This window comes from Ailuropoda melanoleuca, chromosome 9, assembly GCF_002007445.2.
Source record: "Ailuropoda melanoleuca isolate Jingjing chromosome 9, ASM200744v2, whole genome shotgun sequence".
In the NCBI taxonomy this organism is placed as follows: domain Eukaryota; kingdom Metazoa; phylum Chordata; class Mammalia; order Carnivora; family Ursidae; genus Ailuropoda; species Ailuropoda melanoleuca.
The window spans coordinates 61,563,467-61,576,632 of NC_048226.1; positions in this window are offsets into that span (position 1 = coordinate 61,563,467).

Consider the following 13,166-nt stretch of genomic DNA (forward strand, 5'->3'; position numbering starts at 1 on the left):
AATAATTGTAGAGCCTGTCCATATCATATGAGAAGGACATTTATGATCAAATATGAAATGACTCTGTTTCCCTCCACACTTCTCATATTAAAATATTGCCAATTGGTTTTCAAGATTTTCTCCTACTGCAGCAACTTAAAAATAATTTGGATATCAATTTTTTTGCTTACTGTTGTGTTGTGATTCTTTCCTCTGTTGTCACAAGTATGAATATCAGGTAATGGGCACCATTCATTTTTGTGCTTAGTAGTTTTCCTGGGGTGCCAGTGACAGGAGAAATGTATGCATTAAAACAAGCGTGATGAAAAGCAGCGCTCTTTATAATTTCAGCCCAGCTGCTGTATTGATGGATACAATCTCTAGCACATGCTCCAGGTGGCTTCTAATGCCTGACTCCCTGCAGAAGCCTCTATTTGCACATCTTAAACCACTTATTGGATTTGAACAGGATTTTTCAGCCTGAGTGCAGTAACAGTGTTCACTTGTGTAATATTTGTAAATCCTGGCTTTACATTTCACTCACCAAACCATCGTCAGAAGACATTCAACAGTGCTTTTGTGCATCCCCGATTCTCTTCTTTGGATTAGATGGTGTCCATTTTGTGTGAATAAAAAGTGTATTGATAAATATATTTCCATCACTGGTGGCACGCACAAGAGGAGCGATGTAATTCCTCAGCCTTCTCAAATGCTGCTTTTCTTTGTCTCTCAAATGTATATAAAATTCGCAGAAAGGTTTTGTACTCAAACTGTACGAAGTTTAACTTTTTATTCAAAATACATATCGCAAAAGGCTCTGCCCCACGCATTTGCCTTTGTTTAAACCTCTACTTACTATTTTATCAGTTGCTCTGAATTCTGTGCTTCGGACTTTTGTTCAATGCTGACAACAATTTAGTATGACACCCTGTAGCCCGCACAATTCAAGGCTTTTGAAGTTACGGGTGGGAGCTGGCAATGACTAAAGCAAACGCCCTCCTTTAGTTGGGAATGAAATACAGCACAGCAACCTCCAGGCAGATATTTTGCTCTGCTCTTTGTATGCAAGTCATACAAATTTCAGGATTTCCTAATATAACGGATATCTCCGCTCACATATCTAAATCGTGTAACATTTAAGAGACTCGTTAATAGGTTAGTTCACCAATTAGAAGGAACGACAAATGCCTGTGATTTAGAGGCAATGCCTCACATGTGATTCTGTTGCTGAGCCACAAAGAAACCTTATTTCTTAACTGTATGCCACTAGAATTCATTGTACATCAGCGTATTTGTAGCTCTGCACCCTAGTTTTATTTTAAGGATTCTTATCCCTGAAAGGTTGGGCTTCTAGTAGCTGAAGAAGTTCTCTTCCTAGTGAACACCATTGGTATTCAGAAGCACTATGTATCACGTGGTTAGAGCACAGCGTCTCTGCATCCTCTGTGCAGAATAAAGACATATTCTCTTGTTGAGTGATGCTTGCGAGTTGGTATGCCAGAGCAGTTGGCTTGAATTGTGACCTGAATTCAATTACATGTATGTGCAATGTGGATTATTACAACAGGATACTCTGAAGGGTGCTGGGGAGATAGAGAAACAAGAATCGTGACCTAATGATTGCGTTTAGCTTTGGAGTGGGCTTACATCAGTGTTCTCAAAAGCACAAAGGGTAAGCATGCCTGTGTGGCAGTGGACTGGATATAATAAACTAAGGAGCCATTATACATCTTGTGGGCCAATAATTCTTGTGCTAAGAGGGATCCACATCCTAAGAAGGACTACTCCTTTACCCGTGGTACTGTCTGCCAGGTTCAAAGTCTACTTTCTGAGAGATACTAAAATATAGTGTATTCTGTAAATCTTGTATCTTCACAGTTATTAGAGTATTCATTAAGTACATAAGCCTAAGATAATTCCCAATGTGTTTTAGGACCTTTGGGGGTTTAGTGGGGGAACAAACAAATAAAGCACAAGAAAAAACTAACGAATCATGAAAAAAGTAAGCATCGTGCTTTTTAGTTATGTAAAGTCCTCACGTGTTATGTTGTGAGCTAGGGGCACGCGGATATACTTACACTATATAACTTACACAATCTTTGCAGTAAAAGTTTTAATGGATTATGTGGGACTTTTTAAAAATAAGATGGAGTGAAGACCCTGCCTTCAAAGTTATTCCTGTATGAGTATAAAGTATGTTAAACTGCACAGCTAGGCATTTATATCTGGCTGTCCACATTCCGAATTGACTACCTGTGACCTATTTTACCGCCATATCCTGCTTTTTCCTCAGTCACAGTGGCCTGAAATTTGTCAATTATATTATGATTACCTAACCATATGATTTGGCATAATAAAGTCACACATCAAGAGTAAGAATCCATGAAGAGTAAATTGGGCCAATGAGGACTTCACATTTGTTTCTTCTGAGTCTTACCTACACCTTAGATAAATTTCAAATAAGAATTCTATTCTCTCTGGTTGCTGGGTACAAACACAGCGTGAGAGACTGGCTTCAAACCTCGCCATTCGTTACCATTTGGAGAATTCCGGAATACTGCTCTGCTTAAACCAGAGCCATTAGCCAGCGATGTCCTTACCTATCAGTTGTGACATACTTCGCTTAGGATGAGATGGCCCTTCTGACACATTCCTTCCTCACATGACAGTCACTTCAGGGAACTAGCCAGACAAATTCCACTGTACATCCTTGGCATTTGTGTATTTTTAGTCACCCCAAATATACTGTTTTGCTTACGTTCTCCTCATGATAGCGGTTGCTGAACACATCAAACTTCCAGCATGGACAGGTCAGCCTGTCTTTCCACAAGGTACACACTCGTCACCTCATTATCATTCAGGAAGGCAGAGGAGAAAAATTGCTTCTCATTCAGAGTAGCCTAGACAAATGGCTGTTAAGTCTTCTCACTAAAGACCAGTGAGCAAAAATGGGAGCGTAGAGCCCTGTAATTACTCCAGTGCCACAAGCCAAGATAACCACAACATTTTAGACAAAATAATACAGCGACAGCCACCATATGTTGAGATACGCAGAGGAGGACTGATTTAACTGCCATTATGACCAAATTCAGTTTTTGTGAGGATCCTTAATAAAAGGCATTTTACCACTCTGTGCCACTGTGCCCCCTGCTTTTCCTTAAGACACCATTACATCTAACCATATTTAATAAAGGAGAGTTTTGAAACCTGAGTTTAGTCATGCCTGTTTTTCATAATCAGTCATCCCTCTGCTACACACAAGTGCGCATGTGTGCGCACACACACACATACTCACCAAACAAAACAGCGCAGAGAGAGAACTATACATTCACTAGAACACTAGATTCCATGCATGGACCTTGGGATTTCTACTCCATCCAAGGCAGGACATAGCTTCACTTTAACTTTGCAACCTTCGTAAAACAACTCATCGAGCCACAAAAATCTGCTTCTTTTCATCACACACAGACAGACCCATGCTGACGCAAGGTGTATCAGAAAGCAAGAACATGGCACCACCAATAGCCATCTGTTACAAGAATGTCTCCCTAGGTTGCAAACTTAGAAGACGCAATTTCCCATCATGTTGCCTGGAATTTCAGTTTTCCATTATAATGGGTGTCCATGCAATGTAAACCACTCTTAAAGGTACAATCTAGTCCTCCAAGAAATAGTTCTGATTATGGCCATTGAGAATTTACCTTACAATGAGAAGTTGTCTTAATCTGTGCTAATTCAAAAAAGAAATTAACTGGGTGGGGGGAGGTGCTGGTGTACATTTCTATAGTGCAATCTATGGAATCATGATAGAATATAAGAATTAGTATTTGGTAAAGTCCCCCAAACAGCAAACAACCCAGAAAAGGGTAACAGACACAAATACAGGTCAGTAATTATAGAAAGCAGTTGAACATAGGTGTATTTAGAACTTACTGGCCTGGAAGTACAAGTGCAACATATGTGAGATTTGCTAAATGAAAATAAAGCTTGCAGACACTGCAGAGGGGTTAGAAAAATATGTGCATTGGCAAAATCAATTAGTCAAGGATTGACATTCTCATAATTGCTCATACTCCAAACTAATTCTCTTTACAACATCCCTATTCCGTGATTGGGTACAGTTGTCATTAATACTGTTGTCTTCTAGGTACTTTGTGGGATTGTACTTCCTGATCGCCTTACGTTTGGAGTCAAATGTCAAGTTCTTGCCAATGAGTTGCAAGTGGAAATAATGTGTCACTCACAGCCTGCAGCATTTAGTTGTCCATTCACAAATTTCTACAGCACGTTCCTTTTCCCTCAGCTGTGATGACTGGGCAACATTCAAGATGATGGTTGCTCCATCAGCCTGGGTCCAGATAACTCAAATGGTCGAAGCATCCCTCCCAACCCACGATGGATACAGAGCGTGAAATACATTGTTTGGAGTCCCTGAATTTTAGTTTTTTTTGTTATTGCAACATTTCCTAGTTTTTCCTGATGGATGCAATAACCTCTGCTAAGAAAAACTGAGTGATCTCAAAGACATTATTTTAAAAGGCATCCTGTTCCATTTTTGGATTTCTCTGAGGTTTAATTTTCATCTTTCTTGTATTGAACCTCTATTTGTCTTCCTATGACATCCTATTACAAGTATAGTTTTATTTCTTGAGAGTATAGAAGACAAAACTAATTGCCCTTCACATGATTACCTATCATATTCATTTAGCTGTTTATTCAGCAAACATTATTGATCATCTATTAAATGTCTGGCACCAACAATAAGAAGAATACAGGCTTAGAGGAGTTTACACTCAAGTAGGTGTATTCCCAGCGTTACATGTGAATGCCACAAAGTGGTGGGCAATGTTGCTGGAATAATGAGCCAGACAACCATGCCTCTGCTGGCTGGTGCTTTAGGGTTGAAAAATTGCCTTGGTAAACATTATCCTACTTATTATTATCATCATTACTATTACTGATAGCCTTCAAAATTTTGTAAATAGGGAGACTGGAAAGATAATTTTATGATTAGTATTATTAATATCCACCTTTTAGACAGGTCAGAAACAGAGTCAGAGTGGTTAAGGGATGTGTTCATACCCTCACACATAATAACTTTTGAAGCCCAGCCTTACCACTCAAGATTTCTAGCTCCAAAGTATGCAGTCTCTCTAGGACCCAAGCTTCTCTGTCACACTCTCGGGCAGTCTCACCGGACTGGAATGCCAACCAGCAAAAGGCGGAACAGACATTTCCGGGCCATAGTTTTCCATGGAAAACTGTTGGAGAAATCAAAATAGACAGTTTGTTTTATCCACCAGAAACTGTAAAGAACTTTAAAGGTACTCCAGGGAAATCAGTACTCTTGTCATTTTAATTTTTTCTGTTTTTTTTACCTTTGTTGTTGTCCATTTTTAAATGTCCCTCTGGCGTATCTTGATAATGGGCCTTTGAAACAACGATCACTGCAGACTGTAGGTTAGGCCAACAGCCTAAATGGCCTAATGTTGAGAAGGTTTCAAGCCAAGAAATAGGATTTTTGAGAAAATTATTGCAACCCTTGTCCACTGGCATCTTTGGTAAAAAGCTCACATGACATTGTGATGGCCAGAGCTTTTCCTTGTGACAGCACAGTCTGGTGGAATATACCTGCTGGGTCATTTTCGTGCCGCCCGGCTCCTCCCTCCTCACCGCCCCTTCCCTCCCATTGTAGCTGACATGCTTCCACGCATAAAAATTAATGTTCCCATTTCAACTAACTCATTTGGCAGGAACAAGTTTGTAAGCCAAAGCAAACATGGAAGGAGGGAAAGAAATAAAGCATAGACAAGAGGCACGAAGAGGACATTTGGAGATTTTACAAAACGAGGACCAGAATTACATACTTTACAACAACAGCAACAATGAAAACATTTTTGTAATTTGTTTACTGTTTTTTAAACTGGTAAAAAATTGATGCTAAGCAGTTCACAATAACAAAATAATAAACTACATTAAAATCAGAGGCAAGAAATAAAGTTTATATTAGAGTTACCAAGATATCAAGAACATATAAATTTAGATTTTCTGTTGGGTATGCATTTTTTCCATTAGAAATTTTGTCTGAGGATTAATCATTCTAACATTTTTTTTTACCCTTGTCTATTATAAGCTTCACAAAGCATCCATTCTAAAATTGTCTCATGCACAGGCCTCAAACAAAACAGGAGTTTAACTTAAAGTGCTAATTCTTCTTATTGTCATTTCCTTCACCCTGAAAAGACTGATATTTTCAACAGTTATGATAGCCCCTAAAAGAGTATGCTATGGCCCTTCAATTACACAGGGGAAACTCGGTGGGTGGTTTGCCTGCAGAATAACAGGAGACCAGCACACAGCAGTGTGGGTCATTAAATAATAGATATGGAAAGTATAATTTTAACATTTTATGTAAAATGATTTTAAAATACAAAGATAATAAATAATCTAAATTAAATGATTATTCACATTTGGACTCTGCATATTTCCTACTAGATTTACCATTTCTCTGAAAGTCTAGTAACAATAGCTAATTATTAGGATTACGACTATAGGAAAATTTTTAAAATCATTTATGTATATGTTTAATGAAGAAATATAGATTAAGTAATTTACCGGCTATACCTATTTTCATTTCAAAACTTAAAAATAAAACCTCCTGGAAAAGCCTTAAAGATGTGAACAGAAGGTCAATCAGCTGGCCAGACTACACCCATCACGAGTTACGCCCAAACACCACACAGAGTTAACCTCAGCGGTGATACATTGCCCTATTCCAACACAGTGTTCTCCTAGGTCATAGAAATAAGGTGTATTTTTCTCCAAAGAAAAAAACAAATTGAAAATTTATCTCTCTTCCCTGTCACATCCTATTCTCTTAAGGAGGCAAAGCAAAATATATGGCAGAACTAATGCAGGGCCCAGTATTTTTATCCCTATGTATGCCAATCTGTAACTGCAGCAGTAAAACTTTCAAAATCAAATGACCCTTTTTATGTCTACTTTTATTTGTCTTGTATTCCAATTGCAGAGAAAGTCTATAAAACAGTTGCGCTCTGTAACTTGCGATATTCAATTCAAGTTGTCAAAATAATGAAAGAATGGCAGTAGTTTAAAAATATATTTGTCTGTGACCATTAGAGTAGGAAAGAGAACTTCATTATTGAAAGAAACTACACTAATAAATAAAATTTATCTGGATGTAATTTCTAGGCAACGAAAAACAGAATTCAGGACGTTCTATTTTGTACAGTTTAATCTCTAATTGAGTGCTTTCTAAGACGTTGCTTAATGACAAAGATTAATTTAATCAATTAATTTAAAAAATATTTTCCAATACTCTGTATCTTACTTTAAAGTTTAGAATTTTATTTTAACATGTCTATAATCTTTATGGGATAAGTGAATGGATAATATTTCATTTAATTTTAATTTCTTAGCAAGTGACTATGTTGTATCATCAGCAAATCACACAATTAGGAACATGTCAATAGAATATAATATTGAGAGCAAATAAAATCCACACAAATTAGCGTGTGGCACATTTCACCTACACAAGCAAAGTCACAACCATACTTCATGGAAGTCATAAAAATTAAGCAGTTTATAACGTTGACTCCAATTCAGATTACATTTACACATAAAAAGAACATGTGTGCAGTTTCCCTTCTCAGATAGTCTTAAAGAGTTCTGTTTACTTGTTTGCTTGCTTTCTTCATTTGATCATTTATTGGCTTGGAATACAAAAGTTTTGACCACCTATCTCAACTCTGACACAAATGTCCCTGCTGAACCTCTCTTTCCTTATCTGTGAACTAAATGGCTGAATTAGCTAAAATCCACTTCTAGATCTATGACTCAAGAATACGTGATTAGACCATAAGTCTCCATCTTTCCCAGCTATAAAATGTTAGGTTTTTCAACACTTCATGTTCTCGAATTCTTACAACAGTAGCTAATACACAATTCATCTCTCAGAAGAGAGTGCACACTCAGTAGCCAGCTCCAAAATGGCCCCCAATGATCCACACCCTCAATATCTATAACCGTGTGTTGTCCTGTCTCAAAATGAATCACGACTTGTCCTGTGTGATCGAATGAACGGGGCAGAAGTGACAACGTGTGACTTCTGGCAATAGATCATAAAAGCCCTGCAGCTTTTGCTTTGGCTTCTGGGATCACATACTCTGGAGGAAGCCAGATGCCATGTGGTGAGGGCACCCAAGCCACCCTATGCAGAGGCATTCAGCCAACATCCCAGGAATGTGGATCCTCAGCCCCAGTGGAACCTTCAGACAACAGCAGCCCTCTGACTTCCATCACATAAGCCCAGTGAGAAATGCACGATCAAGTCCTTCCTTGAATACCTATCCTAAAGAACCTGCACACATAGAAATAACTGCTTATATCATTAAGACTGGAGTGATTTGTGACATAACTACAGGGACTGGCATACAGGAGCACAGGAAACTTCTATTTAGATGGAGGCAGGAAGAAGAGAAAATTATAATAGGGAGGAGACAAAATACCTTCCTAGCTTAGCAATTCTGTATTACTCTAAAGAAAATAAGTTAGATTTTCCTTAGTGCAATTCTGGTAAGTAGATATAAAACATATTCAAAACACACTAGTCACCTCATATTCTAATATATTTTGAGATATGTGTTTGCACAGAGAAATTGCAATCACTAAGATGTCATCGTTAATCTTCAGGTATTCAAGATGAAATGAGAGAGGGAGGATTTTTGTGTGACTGTTCCCAAATCTCCCTTCTCCATAACCACCAGACACAACTAATACACACTAAGGACAACTGCAGTTGAGGTTCTTTGACTTTCTCAGCCTTCTGAGGAAGGTGCTTTTGTTCTCTGAAACTTTCAAATTGCAAAATCAGGAAGAAGAAGGTGGACAAGGAAGGTAAAAGTCAAATGGAACAGGGTATGCCAAAGACTCTCCAGGCGTGATGGCAGGTGGGTTGTGAGAAAACTGGAAAGAGAAAAACTTGGGGAGGATGGGTGCATTGTATTGGAACTGTTTTTAGTGTTCTTCAACAGACATAAGCAAAAAATGGGATTTATTGTATTGCATTATTTTTGCCCAATTGAACTGTACATCTTTTAATGCTGTTATTCCAGCACTCCATGCTTTATAAATTCTCATAATGATAAAAGTAAGAAAGTATCAAATGTAGTGGAGGCACAGTGTTTGAGAATACTGCAGAAGGAGCTGCCAACTGTTCCAGAGCCATCACCAGGGGTCACAGAAGGGAGGTGACTGTGAAACCAGGGATGAAGCACCTGCAAAATATGGAGGTAGAAACTCCAACTAGATGAGAGTAAGTGTATGAAAGTGGAGAGAGACAGGCAAGGACAAGTCTGGAGAGGGTTTGTGTATTTTGTCCTTTTGTTCTGGCTGATGGCTCTCAAACATTGGTCCATGGGATGCCTTCATCAAAACTCCCAGGGTTAGACTCTGAGCTCATCAAATGCATACTTAACCAACATCTTCAGAGACAAAGAGTTCAACCAGGTGAGTGTCATGGGCAATCTGGATTGGGACTTCTGCTGAGGCAATGCAATACTATTAGATTTTTGAGCACGAAAGTAGCATGATCAGGGATATTTTTTGGAAAGCTCATTCTAGATGCAGCTCAGATAATGAGATATAGGGGAAGGAATCAAGCAAGCTAAGAAGCAAGGAAGAAGACTTCTCAGAATTTCTGATGGAAATGATGCAGCCAGAAACTAAAGCAGTCGTGCTAGGGATGTAGATAGAAATGGAAAAACATTGCTGGTTTAGAATCAATAATTGTTTGAGACTAATAGGATGTGGAGCATACAATTTATATATTGGGACCCCTTCACTGTATCCCTAAATATTTTATATCTGGCACTAACTAAAAACCTTTTAAAGGGAAGAAATGCTTTTAGTTTATCATTATTGAAAAGGGCTTAAAATCTGACTATGCCTGGTTGAAGAGACACAGTGCAAACCATTCACAGACATATAAATTTAGAATATCAACTAAAAAGTGCAGTAAACTGACATTATATAATTTCTCCTTTAAGTGAAGACTGATTACAAAGACAATACTAGGAATAATAAACATATATTGCAATGATTTCATAATTTTACCCACAAGAATAAAGAGAAGTTATGTTGATTTGAAGGGATATTGATTGTCAGTATGGCAAATACCATCTTCTTGAGCTCAAAACCTAAACTTTCATTCAAATTAAAAGTTGATTTTAGGGCACCTGGGTGTTTTAGTCGGTAAAGTGTCTGCCTTCAACTCAGGTCATGATCTCAAGGTCCTGGAATGGAGCCCTTCATGGGGCTCCTTGTTCAGTGGGGAGCCTGCTTCTCCCTCTTCTTCTGCTCCTCCCCCTGCTCATGCTCTTTTGTTCTCTCAAATAAATAAAAATCTTAAAAAAATAAAAATAAAAAAGTTGATTTTATGCAATATTAGGCATTTACAGACTAGAATAGTATCTGAATATTTTGAGCACATTAGGAACAAAGACCTTGCCTTGCTTTATTCTCTGTGCTGGGAATGTTATCACCTACCTGTCTTTATCTACTTATAAGACACTACATCAAAAATTTATGATGTATTATATATGCTGGCTAACTGAACATAATTAAAAAAGGCACTTACAATGTACCTAGAACTGCTCTAAATTCTTGTTAAATATATTATTCTTATAAAGCTTCATACATTTGGTATTAGCAGTAGTAACAGTTTCTCCATTCTACAGAGAAAAAAACTGAGGCACTAAGAGGTTAAGTAATTTGTCCTGACTCACACAGCTGGCAAGAGGCAGAGCTGATCGGAAGGAAGGAAGGAAGGAAGGAAGGAAGGAAGGAAGGAAGAAAGAAAGAAAGAAAGAAAGAAAGAAAGAAAGAAAGAAAGAAAGAAAAAAGAAAGAAAGAAAGAAAGATGTGAGGGAGGGGAGGAAGGAGGGAGGGGAGGAAAAAAGGGAAGAAAAAAGGGAAGAAAGGAAGAAAGACTGATTCACTACATGGTTCATACAGCCATTAAACAAATATTTTTAATTCCTGTTTTGTAAGAGGTACTACATTTTACCTTACTCTGCAGTATGGTCATATCTTAAATAATGCAAAAATATACATTAATGGTGATGGTAGCTGTAGAGTAGGATTTGCCTGAGCTAAATCTGTGACACTATTATTCTCAATGCAGAGTCCATGTAAATTGAGTCTTCCAGAACATTTTCTTTTATTTCATTAACTTGAGGGTAAATTATTGATTTTCTGGGTTTATTTTTTTAAGCACCCATAGTGAACCCTTGGCCATAAATATTCAAAATCAATACTGACTATTAATAACAAAATGGATTACCTTTCTCCCTAAAGGAATCCCAAATAAATAAATGGGTGGTGTTTTAAAGACTAGAAATTTAAGAGATAACATTTCCATGAAGAGCTGCACTCAAAACACTAACTTTCTCGAGGAAAGAAAAGCCTAAAGATGTAGATTTATTTACTGATCTAACAACCCCAGACTATTATGGATGTTAAAGAGTTGTAGGCAACACAAAAGATATTATATTGAGATATCAGAATATAATTAGTATGTTCCAGAAATGCCCCTTATCAAGAGCAGGAAAATAAAACCCCAGTTTTGAAAACCTGAGACATGAGCATTTACTTGGACTTCAAGTTGGTTATTTTATACATAGATGATGAAGCTATCTTTCAAAAGATAAATATAAAATCCACAATCTGGTTTGCTGAGAGAATTCTCAAGATCTTGCCTCCCAGTTAATCCACAGAGCTCTTCACTTATTTTTCAGACCCATTTTTACCAGCCTTAGTGTCTGTTAACAATGAGTATTAGATTGTAAGTATATAGAGAAGAGAGTACTCAGCAATACATTTTACTATAGAGAGCCCAGAAGGCAATGTTATCAGACACAGGGTAAATAAAATTATGCTTGGATATCATCTTGTTGTGATTATAACTTTACAACTTTCAGTGTCATCTCTCATTGGTTTTTTTTTTTTTTTTTTAACCATTGCCTCATTAAAACTGCTCGGCAGGAGAAATAGAAAAACATATTTCTTTTATTTCCCTTAGAATATTTTGGGTTACCTCTTTATCCACAGAACTTTGAAACAGAGTCTCTTGCTACAATGAATATGAGGTAGCAATTTAGTACCGGGTCTCTACCAAGAATTATTTATAACAACATTGAATAATGTATAAGTTTTGACTGTGACAACAGTGAGATGTCTTTGGATAACTATAATGAAGGAGCATTATTATAGAAGAACACCTTAGAAGCTTGTGAAAGAAATTCCAGTCTAATAGAGTTATGAAGAAGTATCAAATATAAATGAGTTAGTTACTGTGAATGGGAGGAAGCACTAAGTGTTTCCAGTGTTGGGGAGGCTTGAAACATGGGTGATTTTATTCTCTTCTGGCTTTATTCTACTGTGAAATGCTGACTGATCACCCTTTAAATTAGATCAAATCAATTTGAGATTTAAACATAAGATGAACCTAGGGATTTTGATAACAACAAATGGGTTGGTAAAACTCCAGCATCATTTCCAATCTTGTTGCCCAAAAGAATTTTTTTTTAATTTTCTTTTTTTTTCTTTTTTTTTATTTTATTTTTTTTTTTTAAAGATTTTATTTATTTATTCGACAGAGATAGAGACAGCCAGTGAGAGAGGGAACACAAGCAGGGGGAGTGGGAGAGGAAGAAGCAGGCTCATAGCAGAGGAGCCTGATGTGGGGCTCGATCCCCATAACGCCGGGATCACGCCCTGAGCTGAAGGCAGACGCTTAACCACTGTGCCACCCAGGCGCCCCTAATTTTCTTTTTTTTTAAAGATTTTATTTATTTATTTGATATAGAGAGAGACGGCCAGTGAGAGAGGGAACGTAAGCAGGGGAAGTGGGAGAGGAAGAAGCAGGTTCCCAGCGGAGCCCGATGCGGGGCTCGATACCAGGACCCTGGGATCACACCCTGAGCCAAAGGTAGACGCTTAACTACTGAGCCACCCAGGTGCCCCTTTTTTTAAAACTTTCTTTCCATAATCACTTCTTCTCCTTGAGAAATGGTTTTTTACCTGGATTTACCACTGGAAAAAGGTATAGTTGTGACCTATGCAATTTAGAATTTAAAGTAAATATTTTAATATAATAATTAGTAACA